The sequence below is a fragment of the Schistocerca serialis genome, chromosome 2 (assembly GCF_023864345.2).
Source record: "Schistocerca serialis cubense isolate TAMUIC-IGC-003099 chromosome 2, iqSchSeri2.2, whole genome shotgun sequence".
Lineage (NCBI taxonomy): Eukaryota > Metazoa > Arthropoda > Insecta > Orthoptera > Acrididae > Schistocerca > Schistocerca serialis.
In genome coordinates, this window is record NC_064639.1 from 49,168,279 (window position 1) to 49,193,255 (window position 24,977).

At 37.2% G+C, this 24,977-nt stretch overlaps 1 protein-coding gene across 1 annotated transcript in view; it reads right to left on the minus strand.

Annotated features, from left to right (window-relative positions):
- Window positions 1-20,908, minus strand: part of LOC126455442 (Down syndrome cell adhesion molecule-like protein Dscam2) — a 259,474-nt gene extending 238,566 nt beyond the window's left edge. Inside the window, exon 1 of the mRNA XM_050091192.1 lies at window positions 20,784-20,908. The gene's annotated coding sequence lies outside the window, so the exon portion shown is untranslated. The remainder of the gene's footprint in view (window positions 1-20,783) is intronic.
- Window positions 20,909-24,977: the final 4,069 nt, after the last annotated feature.

Consider the following 24,977-nt stretch of genomic DNA (forward strand, 5'->3'; position numbering starts at 1 on the left):
TGAAGGTCCATTCAAAATATTAATACCATTATTAACTCGTTGGAATTTCTTGCTTGAACGTAAATATTTTAATAACAAAGTGCATCTAGTAAGTTAAATTGAATTATTTAACTGTATTTGCAGCAATACAAGAAAACTGCCAGAATTTCGGCTGTCGACTAATAAAAACATTTTCCGGCATTGTATTCCTTAAATCGGTGAGTATCAGCCGAAAATAGGCTGAGATGTCAACACTGGCTGACAGGGAATAGTTTCACACAAAAGCTCTCAGACATGATGCACGTGCAGCCTAGCCTCTCCCATTGCCATTTATTGTTGGGGCATGATGGCGTTACATGATGTATCATTGTTTTCTATTGTATTGATCTCTATTGTTCCGCTGTTGTGTATTTAAAGATGTCCAGTAACTTGTACAGCAATGGATGGTCGAAAATGGAGTAGTGGGGTGACATATAAAAAAATAGCATAAGAGGAGAAGAAAAAAATAAATGAGGTGTTATCTCGACATGAAAATTGGATTCCTTTTTCACAAAGCCTGCTGGCAGTAAAGAAAACTAAACATCAGGTAAGATTATATAATATAAATTGAATTTTAGGGTATTTTGTGTAATGGACAATGTTGTAAACGAGACTTTACCAAAAACAAGCATACCAATTGCAAAGTTGTAACTTAATCCCAATCAGAGATCTTCAAATTATCGCTAACGTCTGCAAATTGGAAAATCCTCTTGCACTTACAAATAGAAATGGCCGCCGTTCGGTAACGGTGCAAGATAATTTTTTAAAGCTGTTTTGAACTTCTCAATTATAGGGTAATCACATTTTAAAAAATCTAAATATTTAAAAATGGTCAAGCAATCCTCATATGGGCTGACTCAGGGATCAATTCCTTATAGTTACTGTTAACACTACCACAACAGAGAAGAATGCAAACAGATTACTCAAAGACAGTAAATCTCTCAAGTTCAGTATGGATTATATATTTTTTGGCTTCAGGTGAAACCGAAGATGGCCCGAGTATGAAGGTAATAGACAACACTGTGAAGAAATGTGAAACACTACTGGAAGATCAGCTAGTGTTCAGAAAAAGGATGAAACTTCTGAGTTTCAGTTTTATTTTTAAGATCCTGGTACACGGCCGAAGAGGCTTTCTGACTCTAAAAGATGTTACACTATGAAAATGAGAGCAGAAAATGAACGTGATACTGACATCAGTAAGAGCTACAGAGAAGGTCGCAATTTAAGTAAAGATTGATTTCTAAAGCAGTTAAAAAATTGGAGAAAAGTTAAAAGATCATGGCTAGGTTATGAAGTCTGTTTAGAGGAACAAAAGAAGTTGGTGATTTTGGTGATCCACAGAGTGAGAAATTTCTAAATACCATTGATCTTATATCACACTATAATGTCCCCATTTGTCTGCATATTGAACGCCACAAGAAAGGGCAAATTAGCTTTTTCCAAACATATACAAGATTAGTTCCTTGATTTGATTGTCAACAAAATAAGACAAGACATGATTAAAGATATTTCAGGTGCTACATACTTTTCATTGATGTTTGACTGCACTCCAGATATCAGCCACAGTGAGCAGATGACTCAAGTAGTTCACTATGTCAAGGCAAATGACTCAGAGGTTGTGGAAGATTTTGTTGACTTTTTTATAGTTACAGACAAAACAGGAGAAGGCCTTAGTCAAGAAATACTGAAAAAGAAAGAACAAGATGGGTTGAACATTAAATACTGCAGAGGTCAGTCTTACAACAATGGGGCAAACATGTCTGGAAAGTACAAAAGGGTCCAGTCAAGAATACTTGAGAAGAATAACCTGGTCTATTTTGTACCATGTGCTGCTCACTCTTTAAATTTAGGAGGAGCACATGCAACAGACATATCTGCTGAAGCCCAAACATTTTTTGGAACTGTCCACCATTTGTATCTATTCTTTGTGGGTTCCACATCAAGATGGGAAACCTTACAAAAACATGTACCCACAAGACTAGGTGATCTGCAAGAGTATAGGCAGTTGAAGCAGTTTATAAGTATTTTCATAAAGTTTAAAGGCTCTGGAAGAAATTGAAACTTATAAATTCTCAACATCAGAAACAAAAAGAGAGGCAAGGTCTATTTTAAAAAATTAGAGAAAACTCAAATTTATTGCCTTAACTTGTTTCTGGTATGTGATATTGAAAAAAATAGATCATGTTAATCAGTTTCTGCAAAGAGAGGACCTTACAATTGATAAGGCTGTTCAAAACATTCAAGGCATTTTGAACTTTCTGAAAACTTCCAGACACTCTTGTGCCTCTGAAGCTATTTCTGAGGCCAAAGTGCTAGTAGAAGATAATGAGGTGTCAACAGTATTCTCAGAAAAAAGGATCAGAAGAAAGAAAAAAAAATGGCCGAAAATGACTGATGAGCTTTGTGAGAATGAAGTGTCCAAACATTCACAGGAATATTTGTTCAGGGTGTCCCTGTTAGAAATGATTGAGACTGATAATTGAGCTGAGTACCCAGTTTACTGCACTGGAGAACATTAGTGCAAAATTTAGTTTTCTGTGTGTTGCCCAAATTCAAGAAACGGAAGTGGAGGACTTAAAGGCCAAAGCAGCAGAACTGACTTATACCTATGCAGAAGATCTAAACAAGGAAGAATTTATTTTTGAAATTCAAAGTTTCAAACACCATGCCCTGGTAATAGAGAGACTTGCAAAATGCCACTGTATCATTCACATTAAGTTTGACTTATAAAAATAAATTGGTAGAGGGGTATCCCAACATTACTACAGCCTTAAGAATATTCCTTACCATACCAGTTCCTGTTTCCTCTGGGGAACGAAGTTTCAGCAAGCTGAAACTAATTAAAAGTCATTTGATGAGCAAGACTGCTCAACAAAGATTAACAAATCTCAGTATGATCTCCATAGAGCACAAACAAGCTGCTTCCATAAACTATGATGATATCATAAACTATTTTGCAGCCAAAACTGCTCAGAAAGCGAATTTTTTAAATTTATTTTTGTATGAGATTTATGGTATATTCTTGTATATTTTAAAATTGTTTATGTTTGACCTTAATTCATTTAATAAAATAAGTTATGTTGTCAGATACTGACATTTATTTCGAAATATATTACCCAAATTACTCTAAAAAATTTTTGATTTTTATCAGTGGGGGTGAAAGAAGGGGCAGTGCAAATTTAAGTTTGCATCCCCCCCCCCCCCTCTCCCCCTCCTAGAATGGCTGAAAGCAACGGAAGACTACAGTGGTCATATTTCCTGAGAACATGAAGCTTTACTGTGTAGATTAATGGTGATGACATCATCTTTAGGAAAATATTCCAGAAATAAAATAATCCCCCATTTGTATTTCTAGGCATGGACTGCCCAGGAAGATGTTAGATGTTGTCTTAAGGAGAAATGAAAGTGGCATTCTACAGGTCAGGAGGGGAAATGCTAGATCTCTCAACCAAGCAGGTGGGGGCAGAGCATTTAAAAATGGAAATGGATAGGTTGAAATTAAGATATAGTGGGAGTAGTATAGAGGGGTGATTAGAAGAATAGGTATTCTGATCATGTCAGTAAAGAGTTATCAACATAAATCAAACAGGGGTAATGAAGGAGCTGGTCTAATGATAAATAAGAGATGATGAAGAGATCAATAGAGTGTATGATAATCAGAGGCACCTGTTTTTCACAAAGCACAAAATTGCAACATTTTTACGAAATTTTACAAATTTTGCACCAAATGAGAGACTATTTATCTTCATGCAAAATCGCAAAATAATTGATGAAATAGCATGGAATCATGTCATTTGAAATTAATGGCAGTTATGGCAATGAAATCCAAATATCTATGAGAATTAATTGTACATCACTTTGATATATATTGATATCTTAATATCATACTGTGTATTGCTGACTTCATTTCCTGTGCAGGGAAGTAGGACATTCAACTATATCTGGTGCATTCTTTGATCTGGCAGTGTACTGCATGCGGGAAATGGTTGCTGATTGCCAGTGCATTCAGTCTTATGTTTTGTGACTTGGTTTTGTGCTGCCATTTACTAATATGGTGGTGATGGTTTTTGCTCGAGAAAAAGAATCTTTGTTAGAAGGTTTTTACATGTTTGACAAAACTAAAATGACCTTAACATTGAAATACTGTAATGTATGAACTGAGTGGCAAAGATAGGACACATGCCAAAAACATAATAATAATAGTTCTCCCCTTATGAAGAACAAGGAGAAGGTACTAATAACAATAGGTTTCAAAAGACAAGTTACTATCACAGATGCCAGTACAGTGGCAAACTGAGTAATGAGGAAAATCCAATGGAGAAGAATTCATTTTATCAATAACATGAGCTTTCATGGAGGCTAATATTTTACTGGAAAAAGTTGATTATCCAAAACTGAGAGACTGGAAGAACAAATACATACAATGTTTGCGTAACATTACACATTTTTGGAAGGGAAGAAATATGAGTTTACAGGATGAGTTTTTCACTCTCCAGTGGAGAGTGCACTGATATGAAACTTCCTGACAGTTTAAAACTGTGTGCCGGACTGAGACTTGACCTCGGGACCTTTGCCTTTTGCAGGCAAGTGCTCTACCACCTACAGAACTTGCCCGCGAAAGGCAAAGGTCCCCAGCGCTCCATGCTACTCTATCCTATACAAGCTTCTTCATCTCCGAGAAACTACTGCAACCTACATCCTTCTGAACCTGCTTAGTGTATTCATCTCTTGATCTCCCTCTACGATTTTTACCCTTCACGCTTCCTCCATCACTAAATTGGTGATCCCTTGACACTGCAGAATGTATCCTACTAACAGATCACTTCTTCTAGTCAAGTTGTGTTAAAAATTCCTCTTCTCCCCGATTTTATTCAGTACCTCCTCATTAATTACGTGATCTACCCATCTAATCTTCAGCGTTATTCTGTAGCACCACATTTCAAAAGCTTCTATTCTCTTCTTGTCCAAACTATTTATCATCCATGTTTCACTGCCATACATGGCTACACTCCATAAAAATACTTTCAGAAACGACTTCCTGACACTTAAATCTATACTAGATTTTAACAAATTTCTCTTCTTCAAAAACACTTTTGTTGCCATTGCTAATCAACATTTTATATCCTATCTATTTTGACAATCATCAGTTTTGCTCCCCAAATAGCAGAACTCATCTACTACTTTAAGTTTCTCATTTCCTAATCTAATTCCCTTAGCATCACCTGATTTAATTAGACTACATTCCATTGTCCTCGTTTTGCTTTTGTTGACGTTCATCTTATATTCGCCTTTCAAGACACTGTCCATTTCGTTCAACTCCTCTTCCAGATGCTTTGCTGTCTGTGAAAGAATTACAATGTCATCGGCAAACCTCAAAGTTTTTATTTCTTCTCCATGGATTTTAATTCCTACTCCAAATTTTTCTTTTGATTTCTTTACTGCTTGCTCAATATACATATCGAATAACATCGGGGATAGGCTACGGCCCTGTCTCACTCCCTTACCAAACCGCTGCTTCCCTTTCATGCCCCTCGACTCTTATAACTGCCATCTGGTTCTTGTACAAATCGTAAATAATAATTTTCCTAGTGATATTAAAAACATACAGATGTGGTTCTACATAAAGAAATGTAGCTAGGAGGGAATATAATTCCTTCATGCATGCCTAGAACTCACAATCACCCACCAAAAACTATTATTACTTTTAGAGCAAGAATGAGACTGAAACCTCATGAATCAGCAAAATTTGGGCTTTTCTATGCTTCCAACTGTTACGAGGTAAGAATTTTAAATGTAGAAATAGAGTGACCTATCCAATCTAACCAAATTGTCACATGTCAGGATTTTATAATGTTTAGAGCATGAAGTTTTTGGATGGTATTTCGAAGTTGGAAACCACCTATCTAAATGTTCATAAGGCAGTGCAACCCACCACATGGTCACTATGTTGGCAATCAGAAGCCCCACAGTCAAACCGATATCCTTATTTTTTTTGTAATATCACTCATTACATTTACATGAAAATTGGAAGCAAACTGAATACACTTTCTGTACATACTCAGTACATTTATTATTATTCTGATATTCTTCTTCTTCTTTTAGTGTTCAACCCTGAAGTTGGTTTGCAGAAGAGTGCCATTCCTCTTTTCTGTCTGCCTTCCTCTTCATTTCCGCGTATGTGTTACATCCAACGTCATTCATGATCTGTTGCATGTATGATGTCCTTGGTCACCCCTGCTGATGCCTTCCCTCAATAGTTCCTTCTGCTATCGTTCTAATTATGTTGTTGTGTTGTAGGATGTGCCCTACAAGTTTGTCTCTTCTTGTCTGGATGTGTCTCCACAGAGATCTGGTTTGCTGTACTCTTTTAAGCACCTCTTCATTTGTTACTGCGTTTCTCCAGCTGTTTTTCATCATCCTTCTATAGTACCACATCTCTAGGGCCTCTAGCTGTCTTCTCTCTTCTCTTCCAATTATCCAAGTTTCACATCTGTATAGGGCCACACTCCTTTCATGATACGTTTCCTTATTTTCTGACTGATGCTGTTGCTGGTGAGTAAGTTCCTTCTCCAATTAAATGCAATTTTGGCCTTTTGTATTCTGCTCACAATATCTTTCCAGCTTCTACCATCCCTTGTGATTTTGCTTCCCAGGTAAGTAAATTCCTCTATCACTTCTAGCTCTTCTCTTACAATTCTCAATCTGATATTAGACATGGCAAAATATGAAGACAAGTGAGCTGAAATTATTGAACACAAAAGCAATTTCAGGCACAATACATGTGGCAGAAATGACTATTGAACAACTGAAGAAGCATTTTCAAATCAGTTTCAGTTCTACATGGCAAATTAGTAACTGTGTGGTTATGTTCTTTTTCTTTTTCTTTTTTTTTTTTTTTTTTGTTCAGTGATATTTAGGCTCAGGTACCACATTTTGGATCCCTCATTCATTTCAAAGATCACAAAATTAATAATTTAATTCCTTCAATGATGTTAAATAGTACTTAACATCATGTCTACTGATATTTTAAGGTACTGAAGATTTGCTCTCAGCTGCAAGACTGCAGGAAGGTTCTGTACCTTGAATCATCAAAGAGGAGATGGAGAGATTAAAAGAAGCTGTGAAAGGTGAGTGAGTTTCAATTCTTTATGATGAAATGACAGACAGGAAAGGGCAGCGTGTGTTCATAGTTCTGATAAAAGTTCTTGGTTGTGGTTATGGTACAGTTCAGAAGTTGTTTGTTGGGGGAGTGAAAGTTATTATGAATACAAATGCTACAGAATGTTCACAAGCAATTTTGAGTGTAATTCAAAAACCTGAAATTTAATAGTTTCTATAACTTCAGATTCAGCCCACTAGGGCCTGTAAGGGTAAGTGTGTAAATGAAATTAGGGTTTTAGTTTCAGAGGGATTAGTACGCAGGCAGTGCTGGACTTGTAAATTAAATTTGGTGAGCAGTGTGTGGGCTATAGACCTTGGTGATTTGAACCATTGGGTGGTGTAGGCGGATCGCATCTCTGTTAATACCCAAAAGAGAAAGCTTGTATACATTCAATTCGGATAAACAGTCGAAGCAAATGCAAGTACATTTAACATCCCTGTTCCATTCTCTATGCAGAGCAAGTCTGATAAAGCTGAATCACTTAATGGAGTGTGACACAGGAAAGATTGTTAGTCCTTCTATCAGTAAATTGTTTGATCCAAGAAACATAATGAAAGATGATTTAGACAGCGTTGAAATCCCTCAGTTAATGAAGCAAAGTCCCATTCTGCTTTCAACATCAAAATATCTTGAATCATACACTGTGTTTATGGATTTAGTTGCTAGTTCTTGTAGAGAAGGTAAAGATGTTTATGTGATTCCGACTCTTCTTTCCCTGAAATTAGAGTATGGACATTTTGTGCGAGCTGCATTGAAGGCTTCGGGGATCCCAATTAGTAATGTTGATAGTGAGAGGTCATTTTCAGCAAACTGTAATAAAATGTCTGACAGGAGAACAGTTTTGACTCCCAGTAATATTGAAATCATGGTATTCCTGTCTTTCTCAGCCTGAATTGTAGATTATGTACATTGAATAACTTATGAAGAGATTCTAAATTGAATAGGAAAAATAAGTAGTTTGTGATACAACTTGACTACAATACAAAGCCAAGTTCTTGGATCACAGTTGGCATCAGAATTTCTTGTGGAACTCTAAAGAGACTAAATTTAAATTTGAAGACATCTAAAGATCCACAGTTAATGGAATATGTCAAGAATTACAAGAGCGTATATCGAAAAGTAATTGCCAATGCAAAATTTAGAAGTAATGACAACTTAATAAGACAGTCTGATAACAAATCAAAAGCCATATGGGGTATTGTGACGATTGAAACAGGAAAAGAGATGCATAAACCAGGATATCATTCTCAAAAACACAGAAAATGTAAATATTAAAAAACAAGATTTGCCGAATTACATCAACAATTATTTTATAAATGCAACAACTTCATTAAGCTTGAAATTTACAAACCAACAAAAACCTGAATTTCCAAATGCTGCTTGTAGCATGAGGATAGATCCAACAGATGAACATGAAGTGTTCAAAGTAATAAAAAGCTTGAAATCTAAAATGTCAGCAGGAGTAGATGAGATGCCTGATTATGTCATAACAATGACAGCTGCACAAATCACAAGGCCCTTGGCATACATAGCCAACTTATCATTTAGTGAAGGAGTGTTTCCAGAAAGGATGAAAATGTCAAAAGTGAAGCCATTATTCAAAAATGGCGACAAGCTTAAGGCAGAAAACTATCGGTCAATATCCCTCCTTCCAGTGTTTTCCAAAATAATAGAAAAATTAATGAAACACAGAATCAACAAGTATCTAAATGACCATAAGTTACTAAATAGAAATCAGCATGGCTTCCAGGCAGGTAAACATACAGAAACAGCACTAATGTGCTACACTGAACAAATAATCAAAAATCTATAAAAAGACAACAGCGTAGTAGGAATAAATTTAGATCTCTCCAAAGCATTTGACACTGTAAATCATGGCATTCTTTTAGAAAATTTGGAAGGATTAAGTATTTATGGGACAGGGAAAAAGTGGTTTGAATAATACCCACAAAATAGAACACAGATTTTAGGACTGATGTCAGATTACTCCAACTACAAAATAAATTTAGTATCAGATGCAAAAAAGTGGAAATAGGATTGCCGCAAGGCAGTAGTCTAGGTCCCTCATTGTTTCTTGTCTACATAAATGACTTACACACCTCAAATGGAGCAGCAAAGGGCATACTACTCACAGATGAGACTAGTGTAGTGATAGGTGCACCAAAGCAAATGCTGTAAAAAACTACTGATCAAGTAATAAAGAATGTGTCCACACTTGGTTCAATGCAAACCGGTTGACATTAAATGCAAGTAAAACAAATTATATGTCAAAATGTTAATCTTGATCTGTTGTTGGATGACAAGGCCATAGACAGAGTGAGATCAACAAAATTGCTGGGAATTCATGTAGATGAAAATCTTAATTTTAATGATCATGTAATGAAACTTGTGCAGAAACTTAACTCAGCCTGTTTTGCTCTTAGAATTATTGCAAATGTTTGTACTGCAGGGGGTGCCAGGATGGCATATCTTGGCTATTTTCAGTCTCTTGCAACACACAGAATAATATTTTGGGGTTCCACCACTTGCCATCTAAAACAAATCTTTCTGTTACAGAAAGGAAGGGCTGTCCGAATAATAACACACAGTCATCCACAGACACAATGCAAGCTTAAAGGTCTAACAATACTTAACACACACACACACACACACACACACACACACACACACACACACACACACACAAGTGTGTTTTATGTGTTAGGGCCCACCTTGCAGATTTTCAGACAAATACCGACTAGCATAACTACAGTACTTGAAATAGCACAGAACTCCCTACTCAGTGAACAAAAAGAACACACATACAAAGGTATGTGAGCCATATTGGTACAAAACTCTACAACATACTGCCAGCCAACATCAAAAAGTTAGAAGATGAAAACAGATTTAAAGTAGAATTTAAAAAATTTCTACTTCAACAATTTTTTTACTCTGTAAATGACTATTTAGGCCAATAAATAATTCTGAAAATATATTAAGGCAAAACTGAAAATACTGTCTTTTATCCCCTAAAGTTTCTGTTAATTTCTTAAAAATATGATGGACAGCTGTTGAGTGTGGTAAAATCTTTACTGAATTACAGTAGTGAATATAAGGGAAGACAAAAGTAAAGCCTTAGAGCAAACAGACTATGCAGTTACAATACTGTTAGGACACATTTATAAAAAGTTGTGTTACTGTGTCTTGTATGACCAAGTATTATTCTTTTCACATTTTTTGTACAAAATTGCAGGTATTATTCTTTGTACTATTTAATGTAAAATTTTGTATGTTCCTTCTGCACAAATTGTTTACCATAAATTTACATGTACTTTTGGATAACATCCATACAATATTTATTGTCTACAGATGGATAATTAAATAAATAAAAATAAATTAAATATATGTTTCCCTCTATTATATATATATGATGGGATTGGTTGATAGATGACATCTTGAGGCACAAAGAAATCATCAATTTCGTAATTAATGGAAGTGTGTGGATTTGGAGATGGGGGAAAGCAGTACAAAGAGACTGGATCAGGTGCAGTAAGCAGTTTCTTATGGATGTAGGTTACAATAGTTACACAGAGATGAAAAGCTTTGCATAGAATAGAGTGCCATGGAGAGCTGCATGAAATGAGTCTACTGGCTGAAGACCACAGTAACATTCTTTCATTCCCTGACCTGAACCGCCCCCCCCCCAAAATAATAATAATAATAATAATAATAATAGCTCACCCCTATTCACGCATACATGGAGTTGGCACGAAATTGCTATTCAGCTCTTTACTTGCCTCAAAGAATTGTTTTGTGTTTACCCACTGGCTGCTACTATAAAAGCACAAAAACTCTTAGATGTGTTTGTATTGGTAGTGTATGGTAAAAACTGTGATTATTTTAAATCTGCAGGACTCCATGCCATATACTGTCAGAAGAAAAATGAAAATGAAGAAACATCAATTGGCTTCCAATTGAGTTGTTACTTATATCATAATGAGGAAGAGTCTCCAATTTAATAACGAATGAATGTAGAGCAGAATCAACATGAGCTCTGCAATAATAAGCCATGCGTGACCATGTTCAACATGAGCATCAATTCAAGCAAAATCAAACTGGCTACCATGAAATACAGTTTGCCCTTTCAGAACATCAGTAACTTTAGCTGTATCAACATCCATTTCCATATCACAACGAGGTCGCAGCTCCAAAAATGAAACATTCTGTAACTTGGCCTGTTTGTACAGCAATGCACAAACAAGAAGCTGCAAGTGGCATCACTGGCTCCACGACTGTGGCCGGGTAAACCTAGAGGTTTATGCAGCTGTTATCGGGATTGTGACATCAAGGACAGCGCATTGCAATAGCTTGTGCACTGGCTTATGCTATGTAATGAGCACACAGAGAGGGCTGTAGGGAAGAAGATACTGTGCTGAGGGCAGAGAGTGTTTGCAAAAGAATGAGTCAGCAAGTCTTGAAAGCTATGCTGATCACATTTGGAGATCACATTTGTTTCAGTGAAGCTACTCTATTTAAGTTCGAGTTTGAAGCTAAGTGTGAAGCACTTCTATTTAGATATAAGAACTCTCCCATCAGTGAATTTTCATGACATGAGGAGAGGAAGACCTGTGGAATCGTAACCATATCTATAGAAGTAACAGCTTGCGCACTGGCTGCAGAATTTGAAGCATGTTCTGCACAGCCTGTTTAACTACAGTGCCTTCATTAACAAGTGCCATGGAAAGAGCCGCCTCTCTCTCCATGCTGCACCACCTAATTCACCTGTTTGTTCAAATTTCTTGATCATACTCATTTATTGACATGGAGCCTCTTCACAGCTGTTTCTGTTAGCAATATTCCTGCAATGCGGCACTGCTGTTGCTGCCATAACTTCAAACTTCTTAACCCTTTACACCAACAGTCAATTCACAAAAGAGACTAACATGTGTCACCAAGTGACAAGCATCATACTGAAGTCAAAATAGGAAATGTTTCATATTCTGACTGCTTACAGCACCATATTTTCACCTTGTGGCAGAAAAATAGAACTATTATTTTTTCAGCATACTTCACATGCACACCAATTACTGAACATACCACACCATACCCCTGATGTTCAGCATCCTGCAATGCTTACAGCCTGCACTGCAGCATTCGGAACACAATCAGTTTAATTATAACTACACAGTAAAACCTATGCCACAGCATATTATGGGGTCTGAGGGGCCTCCCTTTATACTACATACTGATCTTGCTCAAAGCCAAGAAGCATAGGTATATGAGTAGGTATATCTTTGATGTACGTTACCTTTGGAACTACTGTAAACTACACACCATGTTCTAGAAAACAACTCTTAACAAAGACAAACAACACAGGTAATTTAACACAAAATTAAAAAATGAAGAAATATGCAAGGACTTTATCTGCTTTGACATTGCCTTGATGCACTAAAAGATGAGGCTGATGAGCACTCAGAATTAAATGTTCGTATGCTTCACTTATGACCACTGTCTCTGCCCACTGAGGTCAGACTGCAAGAAACATCCTGATGAGAGAAGGAATCTCTAAATTTCTAAATGACGGGGATGAGGAGGTGGCTGGGGCAGGGAGGGGGAGGAATAGCAGGGTAGTGGGGGGGGGGGGGGGGATAGGATGTAGTGCTGCTTGTGGAAGCATGCAGCGACATGGTGGGGACAAGAGAGAACTGTTAGGGGCAATCAGGAGTTTTGATTGGGGGGGGGGGGGGGGCTTTGAAGGAAGGAAGGAAAAGAAGTAGATAAGGGTAAAAGTACTAGTGTGTGCAGTGGTGGGATAGAAGGCTTTGTAGTGCTGGAGTGCGAGCATGGAAGGGGATATGTGGGTGAAGGACAAGGACTAGTGTAGGCTGAGGTCAGGGGAGTTATGGCATTGTAGAATATATTGCAGGGAGAGTTCCCTCCTGCACAGTTCACAAAAGGTTGTGTTGGTATGAAGGATTTAGATGGCACAGACGATGAAGCAGTCACTGAAGTGAAGCATGTTGTGGTGTGCAGGTTGCTCAGTAACTAGGTGGTCTATCTTTCTCTTGGCCACAGTTTGTTGGTGGCCATTCATGTGGACATACAGCTTGTCATGTGCACATAGAAAGCAGCACAGTGGTTGCAGCTTAGTTTGCAGATTTCATGATTGATATTACAAGTATCCCTGCGCTTGATGGGTTAGACGATGCCTGTGACCAGAATGGAGTAGCTGGTGTTGGAAGAATGCATGGGACACATATTGCACCCAGCTTATGGGCAGTCACAGTGGGGTTATCAGTGTCTTTACACATACTAAAAGAGACAAATGTGGAGAAAATGACTAAATTTGTCATCACACAGTGAGAAGTAAACCTACAAAATGACACTAATTCACACAACTCCCACCTTACTCACCTTAACTGATACAGTCACTCTGCCTCACAGGCCTTAATATAATGAAGAAGGGATTGAAATAGAAATGGAACCACAGAAGAGATAAAAGAAAGGCATAAGGGAATGTGACTGGCTGACCACTTACAAAAAATATTGGTGAGCCAGTCATCCTTTTAACAACACATTAGGCACATCTCTCTAGAATTTGCAGCAACAAGTTGGAAAACCTTAAAATTCTAATCACATTTGTTTCAGTGTCACTTAAAATAGAGGGAAGATCTGCTGGCAAACCTGTTGCTACTCTCTAGTCCAAAAATAAAAGAAATAGTCTAGTAGAATGTGGTGCACAGTGATCTGTATACCACAGGTACCACACATTGGAGGGTTATCACACTGGAGTAAGGAGACATATGTCATAGAGCTGTAGCCTACATGAAGATGAGCAAGGAGGACCTCATCCCGTCTTCGGGACTGGATGGAGGTACACCACGGCCACGTAGTGGGTTTTACTAGGTGCAGCTTATTAACTGCCACTTCCAACCACTCGTCTTCCCATTGATGCATGACTCTGTACTACAACAGTGAGGAGATAGCATGCAGGGGATGGCACACAGAACTAGTTTAGGATCATGACACACATCCTTGGCTGCTACATCTGCCCTTTTGTTCCCCACAGTACCCATGTGCCCTAATACCCAACAGAAAGGCACCACCTTCCCCAGGCATTTTAGCTAAGGGCAGGCGTCCTGGGTATTTTGGACTACTTTACCTGCTGTGCACAAGCATTGTAGAGAGTTAAGGGAACTCAAAGAATTGGAACAGACAAGGAATTTTGCACTTGAAGCACATCTCATCGGCTCCAGTGCAAACAAGATTGCACGTAATTCTGTCTCAAAGACAGTAAGGTCTCCAGGCAACTGACCTTGAGGACACAATCTGTGAAAACAACAGAACAATCAATGTTGTCCTCCTGTTTCAACCCATCTATAAAGAGCACTGTACAGTTGTGGTGGTGCTCAGTTAAAATGTCATAAAATACGGTATTACACACATACACAGGAGTGCAATCTCTTCTGTACTGCACTCAATCTAAAATTACCCTAGGTCTCTGTAATAACCATGGTGGCAGGTGTTTAAAACCTTGGATTTGGGTTGGACACACTTCACACCATCTGAATCAAGCACACGCTGCAAGCGAATCCCAAACGACATTAGAGCTCATGGATGATGCGAGAAAAGGCGTTCCAGGGGTGGACAAGCAACAGTACGGCACATAGGTGAATTCTGAGCTTTGAAGAACTTACATGCCTGACACACCAGCAGGAGCTGCCACCAGATGGTGAGTGGTGGTTCCACAGAGACTGGGTATGGGGCTGGTCCTATAAGTGCCTATAGCCAGCCTAAACCCCTCGTGGTGAGTAGTGCCAATAATCTTCTAGTGAGAAGGTCTTGCTGACCTGTACACCACACATCCATAGTCTACCTGTGTACACACAAAAGCCCTGTAAAACTGGAGCAGATACACCCTGTCTGCTCCCCAAGATCTGTGGCTAAGCCATTTGATAATGGTCAGTACCTTCTAGGTTTTGGCTTTCAGGTCTCTTACATGTTGTAACCATGATAGTATGGAGTAAAAAATGAGGCCCAAAAATCTCACAGGGTCTTTAAAATGTAGTACGGAGTCACTTATATGCAAGTCAGGTAAATTAAAAATATGACGAGAATGATGCAGCAAATGATGAGTTGTTGCAACAATGGAAGAGGAATGGAAAGCAGCAAACTCATCCAGAAATAAGGAGCATTGTATGGGACTCTGTGTGGTAGATGTGATACCATTGATGGTTATGGCAAAGATGGTAATACAAAACACTGCCTCAAGGGACCCATTCTCTTGCTCAAAACGATCTGATAGTGTGTCACGAACTCAGGACCTAAAAACCTTCTGAGACAGGAAAGACTGTATGAAGATTGGGAGGTGACCATGAAAGCCCCACTGGTGCAGTTGTGTGAGAATATTGTGTCTCCAAGTAGTATCATACGCCTCAACGATATCAAAGAAAATATTGGTACAGTGTTGCTTACGTAGAAAAGCCTGTTGAATAGCTGCCCCTAGCAGGGTCAGGTTGCCGACAGTGGACTGAATCTCCGGAATCCACAGAGAGTGGCTAAGAAGTTGTCTGGTCTCTAACAACCAGACCCAATGACAGTTACCATTTGCTCCAGTGTCTTTCCTACACAGCTCATTGAAGCAATATTCTGGTAATTGCTGGGACATGTGAAATCCTTCCCTGGTTTGAGGAGAGTTATCAGTATTGCCTCTCTCCATGAGTTGGGGAAGTGACTTGTCTATCATATCAAATGAAAACATCTGAGGGGGATTTCTTTTAACCCTGGTAGCAGAAGACAGTGTACACAGTACTGCATTTGTTCATGAACGTGTTCTGTATAACAAATCTCAGACAGTGTCAATTCCAGCTCCTACAGAAAGCATATTTGTAAGACTCTGAATTGTAGGACCTAATGTCCAACTTCCCTTCTGTACATCACACAGTAGCAGCAAAATTCTAGATCCTGGTTGGCATTGGCAGCAGTGTTTGCAAAATGAGGCTCTGCCAGTGTCTGTGCAATGTCTCTGGGTACTGTTTGGGGACACTCCTGTTTCTGCACTGCTGCTATTATAGCTAGAGTCATCAATGATGGCAATCAAGTTTAGATTTGTTCTGCACATCTATGTCTTGTGTTCTCCGGCAATCAATGAGTGTTCAGTAGTGTTCTCAGCTCTCTGTTGTGAATGTTGTAACTAACAAAAGCGTTAAACATGATCAAAGTGAGTTATTTATTGCATTTTTATTCCATTTGTTGCAAGTTGTCACTGCTGATGGTGGTGGTAAGCGACTAATTCTGTACAAGCATGCAAGAGACAATTTGCAATACACACACTTTCTTCAAATGCAATGAACGTGTATGGACTTACCGCTAACGTCCCTTGGAACCAACAATAATCCAATGAATAGGTAGGTTTCAGAAATAAACAGTGAAATCCTTGAAAATACTCGAAGACAGTGATGCCTCATAGGACTGAAAGAACAAAGAGTTTGAGTTCTGTTTACTACCTATTTCTTTATCTGTGTGATCTTGGTATCACCTGATTGAGGACTGTAAGAACCTCTATTTCCCTTCATTGTCTATTGTTTATTTTTCTGTATCTGCAGTCTGCATTTCTTCTTCATTAACATGCTGTTAAAGTTTTGAGATGTCATGTGGGCTCTCTGTTTGCTTGAGTATGATAGCAATTATTCACCTTTCAGGCACTCCTTTTCAGTCAGAAATTTTGACCGGTATTATCAGAGGCAAGGGAAGTACTAAGTTTGAGAACAGACTGAAGAAGGTGGATTTGACAGAAAAAGAAACAATTATAAAGCAGAAAGAGATGAGGAAATGAGGAGAACTTTAGATGTAATCAGAATTACTGATGTAATAATGCACATCCTATATGAGGCTAAAATTGAATATCATGCAACATTTTTAGCTGGCTGGGAGGCTGAAAATTTTTCCTCCATCTAGTTCCAGAAGTGTTGTACTGAACAGAAACAACAATATTGTTAACGATCTATGTGAAGCTACACGGGACAATTGTGAACACTTGTTTTGGTACAATGTGTATTTACTTTGTGAACACTTGTTTTGGTACAATGTGTATTTACTAGAGCAGTAAGGCAAAAATAGATTACTGTCCTGAATAATAGTACCTGTTAAGTTGTCCAAGTATGAGTGCTACCAGTACTGTGTGAAATGTTCAGTGGCAATGGAAGGCAGACACAAAAGAGTTTATATATGTGTGTGAAGTAATAAACTCAAAACCAGTAATGGTCCAATGGTTATGATACAAATACGAAAAAACCAAGAAAGGAGAAAATGAGTAGGATGTATGCCCCAAGAATATCATGAAACTTTATTTCTACTATAAAAATTAATTTAAAAAGTCAACAGAGAAGAAAATGAGCAGAGACATGGTAAGGATATTGAGACTCAAGTCGAGAGCAGCATAATATTAGGTAACGTGATGATTAGCTGTAGTAGCAGTGAGATGGAGGAATTTATAGTATGAAATTTCAGTTTAAATATGTTTTCTATCACACTGTCTAACAGCTTCAACAAATGAAAATGTAATTAGATGTCATTTAATTCTGAACCCTGACTAGGATTTTTATCTATCATTGACATTATAGGTGCAATTCATGCACAGCAATCTTGTTGTGGCTAAATTGCATCTATAAAGTCAACGATAGATAAAAATCCTAGTCAGGGTTCAGAATAATATGACATCTAATTAAATGATCATGTGTTGATCTCTGAAATTACAACATCTGCATATATATGCTTGTGGAACGTTCATTACAATTTATAGGAGCGAGCTGTTTTCCGTTGAAATAATAGGATGGACATTTGTAATGGTTAAGATTTTTCTAAGATAATATCATTGTTGACACAGCATGGTCACACTCTCCCTTGACCCACAGAGATGATGAAAAACCTGAATTGGCAGATGCTTGAAAATAAACTCCAACTATCCCATAAAAGACTATTTACTAAGTTTCAAGAGTCAGTATTAAGACCAAGTTCTCTTTCAAATGAGCAAAAAATAGGCAAAGTTTGTATATCTTTTTGAGACAATGAAAAGACATTCAAAGGACCTGTCTGGATTTTATGGTTGATCATACCTGGAACTTTACTTTTCACTTTCAATTAAAAAATTAAAAAAAATGACGAAAATAATTTATGGTTTCATCAAGAGTCTGCAAGTTTGAGGTACACAGACTGTGTGCAGTATAGCCTCTCGCGGGTTACTTGGAATAAAAAATGGATAACATCAGTTGCTGCAACATTGAATTTATGGGAGCTTATACCTAACCATAATGTCTGCCTGCTTAGCTGTGCTTGCCTCCTGTGCAGTGGGCCCAGGTTCAATTCCTGGCGGGGTTGGATATTTTCTCCACTCGTGGACTGGGTGTTGTGTTGTCCTCATCATCATTTCATAATCATCACTGACACACAAGTCGCCCAATGTGGTTTTGACTGAAATAAGACTTGCACTCAGCGGCCGAACTTCCCCGGATGGGGCCTCCTGGCCATGCTCATTTCATTTCATGTTTTCCTAACCACAATGAAATAACTTTAAATTTATCGATATGATGCCAACTTAAACTTTGAGTTTGATTTTTGGGGGTTTGTTTCACTCTTTATGGATTTATGAAAAATAATTAATATTAAAGAATTTCATATATCATAGGTATCAGCTTTTTTTTATTTTATGCTGCACACAGTTTTAAAAGTTATTTCTCAGGATAAATTCGTTTAATGGTTAGGGAAAACCTTTATATGCATTATTAGTCCAATTTGCACAAAAACTACATGTTTTTACATATTTTTGTTGTTGTTGAACACAAATCTGAAGTTAGATTTTGAAAACTGAAAATGGCCAATCCAATACAGCAGGCCAAAATTTATGTTTTGACCAATTTTGACTAAAATTTGACCCAAAAAAAGTGCAATTCCAAGAGCATATATGAACCCTTCCACTAACCCAAATTGTTGCTAGACAGCAATTCCCTCATTCTTCTAGACAAGAAAGCCAATCTGGCTGAGCTGGGCATACAACATTCAGCAACCTGCACACGTTGTTCATCAGCTTTATCAGCGAATATGTTTGCAATCATACTGCATTATAAATCATTTTGTGAACATGCAGCATGACAAGTTTTCTACCTCAGCCAGGCATCTCCAGCTGAGAGCATACCTTGGCAGCTGTGACACTGACTGAACAATGGGCTATAGAAACTTTTGTAATGGATGGATTAAAAAACCTTTTCGTCCCAACATTCTACACATATATATCTTTCAAAAAATGCAATTTAAAAAAAAAAACAAAGTCTCGAACGGTTTGAACAAGAACCTGGCTGTAAGTGAGGAATCTAGGGCTGTAATACAACTGTATATAGTGTGTTACAGAATGCTGTTTTAAAAATTTGAGAGACTGTAGGAGATGAAATTTTGAATCTTTTAATATAAGGAACCTATAGCAAGAAATATGAAATACAGTTTCTATTGCACAATGCATGTTCTATGCATTTGGTAGGCTAAGTGAAAAACCAAAATACTGTAATTTACGAAACGTTTATTAGAAGAAAAGAACAATCAAATAATATAAATTGAACATGTGGCTTCACTACTGTAGAGTAAATGTTCAATGTGACTACTATCAGCTTCATTACAAAATGTTCAACAGTGCAGCATGTTCTATCTGATTCTCTGTAAGATTCTTTGATCCCCTCTGATGGCATCAAATGCTGTAAAGATACGCTCAATAAACTCAGGTACTGTTTCTACTGGTGCTTAGTACAGACGAGACTTTACATAACGACAAAGGAAGGAATGAAGAGGAGTGAGGTCAGGGGAGTGTGCAGGCCATAGGACTGGGCATTGGGCATCCCATTCAGTTTCTCTCTGCCTGAAGTTGTCTGCAAGATATGACCTGGTCCAATGATCAAACTGTGCTGAACCATCATTGAGCTGAAACCACAAACAAGTGGCGCAGTTGCAAGGAAATATACCCCAGAATTTCAGACAAGGCATACACCAGGAAGTTCAAATACCATGCACCAGTCAAGCAATCTGGTAAGATGTGTGGTCCAGTAAGGTGATCAACAATACCAGCCCAAATGCTCACTGTGAATCTCGCCTGAGAATTCTCGAACAGGTGGCACATGGATTTTTCAATAGCTCAGTTGTGGCTGTTGAAACTTTATTTTATAAATCCTGTTACATGTTTTTTACCTTAAAATATTCAAAATTTTGTTCTCTATAATCTTCCAAATCTATAAAACGCCATTTCGTAATACCCTGTATTACTTTCATAGGAACTCACTAATTATAGCATCTGCAGAGATGTGCAGTCACTCTTCCCATTCTTCTTATGCATCTGGAATGGAAGAAAACCCTAATATGTGGCACAATGGCAACTTCTCCCCTGCCATGAACTTCACAGGGACAGGCAGAGTATAGATGCCGATGTAAATACTGGGTAGAAATGACAGACAGCAGTAACCAAAGAACATCACAGGTATCATAATGAATATTAGTCTATGCAAATACAGAGTGGACGTTCTTTGTACTGAATAAGAAGCAGCATTGGGTATCGTTTGACCTTAAATTGCTAAAAGTAAATACTAACCATTTACAATTATTTCCACAGAGTAGTTCCTGGATGCAGCAGCATTTGAAGCTTGGCAGGTGTAATTTCCATTATGTTTTACAGCCAGACTGCTGAAACTCAGTGTACTTGAGTATTCATCTAGGATCTTCTCGGCAACATCTTGATCCTCTGGTATGGGACTTCCATCTTTTAGCCACTGAATCAGTATCGGGAAGTCCCCTTTACTTACTACACAAACAAGACGCATCCGCATGCCCAGTTGCAAGTCACGTTTGATTATGATTGGATCAATTTCTGGTGCCTCTGAAAACAGAAGAAATAGTGTTTACATAATAATCAAAAATATTCACTTATTTATTCTGACTGTTTTATGAAATTCAATTTTTCTTAACAAGGAGGTGATGAGCATTCACTACAGCAATAAATAACCAAGGTACCAATTTTTACAATTAATTCAGAATTTACAGTGTATATTGCTAGTAAGTAAAAATATTTGGACTGAGCTAAAATTCATACATGTGCAGACACATCATAAAAAATGTACTATGGATACATATAAACAATCTTAGCACCTGAGACAGTGTTCTTTGTGTGCATATACAGTAGTAGTTAGCTCTTCACATGATAAAATCCATTAGTTCCATTGGAAAAAATCTTTATGGCAACCATGCACAGAGAAAGAGATTTCAAGATATCAAATACCCTAAATTGGAAGAATAGTCACATAAAATGCAAAAACCTGAATCAGATGGATAAGAATCAATTAATTGCCAGTAGCACTTTTTCCAAGCTCCCACACAAGATAAAGAGTAGTGAACAGTTGTCATCTTTTGAAAATAAAATATTGGTTAATTTTGACTAGCCTATAAAGCAAGACAGAACAGTTTCATTCACAGCAAGGTAGCACATAACACTGACCAGCTCATAATTAAATATTATCGTGGAAGAAGCAATTTTCTTTATACATATATGCTTTTCTTTATACATATATGCTGCATGTTTCCTTTATGTATGTACACACTACACTTGTACTTACACAGTTTACAAGTGATCTATTACTACCACTACTACAATTATTGTTAAACACGCACACACTTTGTGCACAGTCTTCACTATTTACTTTTAACTGAATTACGAGTTAAACCATACAACACAAAACTAAATGCAAGTAGTGTTAAAGACATGAAAATAAATATCTTTCAGCCGGAGTGGCCGAGCGGTTCTAGGCGTTACAGTCTGGAACCGCGCGACCGCTACGGTTGCAGGTTCGAATCCTGCCTCGGGCATGGATGTGTGTGATGTCCTTAGGTTAGCTAGGTTTAAGTAGTTCTAAGTTCTTGGGGACTGATGACCTCAGCAGTTAAGTCCCATAGTGCCCAGAGCCATTTGAACCAATAAACATCTCCACGATGTATAAGATAAATAGGGAAAAATATTTGTCAAATTACTATATTTGTTGTGGAACTGAATTAATAGACAACAAAATTATATTTTTCCTTAAGTGCATATATCACTGAGTAATATACTTTCCCAATACAGAGTGCAAGTTCTATTCCTCATGATAAAGCTGTAATCTTTTTATTACATGCATTCTCTTAAGTTGGCACTAAGAAAGGTGAGTGATGGCAGTCGGATAACATCAGCCGAAATTAACAATTATTAACAATTTTTCTAGTTGCCGCAAACCTTAACTAGTAGACAAGACTGTGTTTAGCACACAGATGTCAGCAAAAGCAAAAGTGGTGTAGGGAGTCAACAATTGCTAAGACATTTGCATTAACTATATCTGAAATTACACTGTTGTCATATGCGTACTATACAATGTGTTGTCAGTTACCTATGTAAGGCAGTAATGGTCAGATTTATGTACAGGCTATCTAGGTTACAGCCAAAGGACAAGCATCACAGAGGAGCTCACACAACAAAATGTTAAAATTCAAAACACATCTTTATTTTAATACTGTGGTGCAAGCCCTTTTACAACCCTAAAAGACAAAGACATTGTTATTTTGTATGGGCTTGATATCACAGGAAGTCAATTTCTCCTTACCTAATTTCACTCAAATCAGAATTTATAAAATGTCACAGATTATTTTCTTAATATCGAGTTCGCTCTGAGGATGTATCTGTTACTTATGATCGCAATGGGAGGTCATTTAAGACAATATAGTTATGAAAATGTTATAAGATGCTTCATTACAACAAAGTGCAGGTACCAACCATTTAGCCAATATGATTGTTAAAAGCTTTCATTTTAAGACTGTTTATTTGGGAAAGAATTGTATTTGAATTCAACATAGGTAAAATACGCTTTGTTTACACATTCTTCTTGCTATACCGAATTTGCCTAACAAGCTTGTGTGTTTACGCTCACGCCATGTTATTTTTTAAAACTGAAATAGTGAATTATGAAAATTCAGATATGCCTGTTATGAAAGCTGCTGTTCTTTTCAATGCCCAAAAGTATTGTAGCACCTTTGTACCATAATCAGGAAGTACTTTTATTTAAAACCAAATGATAATTATTGAAACATTGAGTTTAGTATTGACATGAAGCTCAGTTTTCTTTTGTCCACTGCACTTTTAACACAATTTTTTGATTGCCAGTATCTCAATGATATAAATCTTTTTCAATTTTTTACTCTTGTCAGTTAATTAAATCTAAAGTTGTATAGCAAAATTTTACACAATTAAATATGGTAATAAATCTTAAATGCCACATTACAGGCTTTTAATTAGAAAAAAAGCTCTTAAATGATGCCTTCTGGGTACAGGTTTAGCTTAGGGGTCTACAGATCCTAGACATGTGTCTCACAATGATGACTGGAAACTTATCAATATCAGCTGATGTAATGCAACAGATGTTGACTCAGCAAACCTCATTGGCCACCTTGTAGAATATCAGCTTAAGAGCACACTATTTGCTTCCTCAGGAAAGCTGACATGTTAGACTGAAATGTAGCATATTTAATGGTTAATATAACTATTTCATGTGTGAATGCCACCCTACATTACCTTGTTATCGTAACTACAGAGTTATGACTGCACCATTAGTGTACACGCATTTGTCAAATTTTCCACTTGGTAAAGGATTTCATGTTCTTATTATAACACAAATGATTTCTCTAAGCCTGAACATATTGGGACCTAGGTTTTCATAGAAAGTTAATTGGTTCAGACAGATACAATTTGAGGGATGTAAATTCATTACTCTGCAAAATTACATGTATTAGAACTGAAAAAGACCAGCCACCTAATTAATCAGTTTAGTTATCCACTGTTCCTCATTCAAAGAAAGCAATTACTTTAGCTTAAATGTCCATACTTTGAAAGTTATCAATTAATTAATATGCAATTTCCAGACATGCCTATTTTTATACCCTGTCATGTTTCTAAAATCTAATTTGGTAATGCTGAAGCTTATGATTCTCTGAACAGTGATCTTCTTTCGTTTACCACATTCTGCATTTTAAGGGAATAATTCAAAATTTAAGCTTTAGTTAAATATAAATGATGGCCCTCTTCGAATCTAGGGATGATTTCAAACATGAAGTTACAGTATCAAAAAGTACAGCTTTAAGTGTTTGCAAAACATGAGGATACAATCCATTTGTTAAATGAAGTAATTAGTCATAATGTCTGATCTGATTACCTTGGTAATATTCTCACTTTTGTATTTTTAACTACTGTACAATTTTATTTTAGCTAGTAAAAAAAAGGACATGACATTACTACCTTCTGCAAAAGGATGAGTTCATAAATAGTCGGATGTAGAATAGACTATGCAATTTGGCAGTGTATTCATGACAGCACCAACTATGTTAATCGTAATTGTGAAATCCTACGTGAATACTGCAAGGTGTGATGCATAGGGATACTAAAGAATTATCAAAGACTGTATTAATGTAAAGAGAATGGTGGGCAAGCAATTACAGGCTTAACCATCATCATCACTGTGTGCATTAACCAACCAGCAAAAAATTGTCATTATTCTGAAGAACAATATAGTCAGGCTGTACCTGCCCTGACTTCAATGTATCCATAACATTCTCATTACGTATGTATTCCAAGACTATTTGAAAATTATATTTGGCATCATCAGTGTAATACATGCTGTGGGAATAAACTCCCACAAATAGCAAACGCCGTGTAAAAGAATTTCTGTTTTTGTAATGTGTAAAAGGGGCTCGGTAGGAATTACTGATTCACATC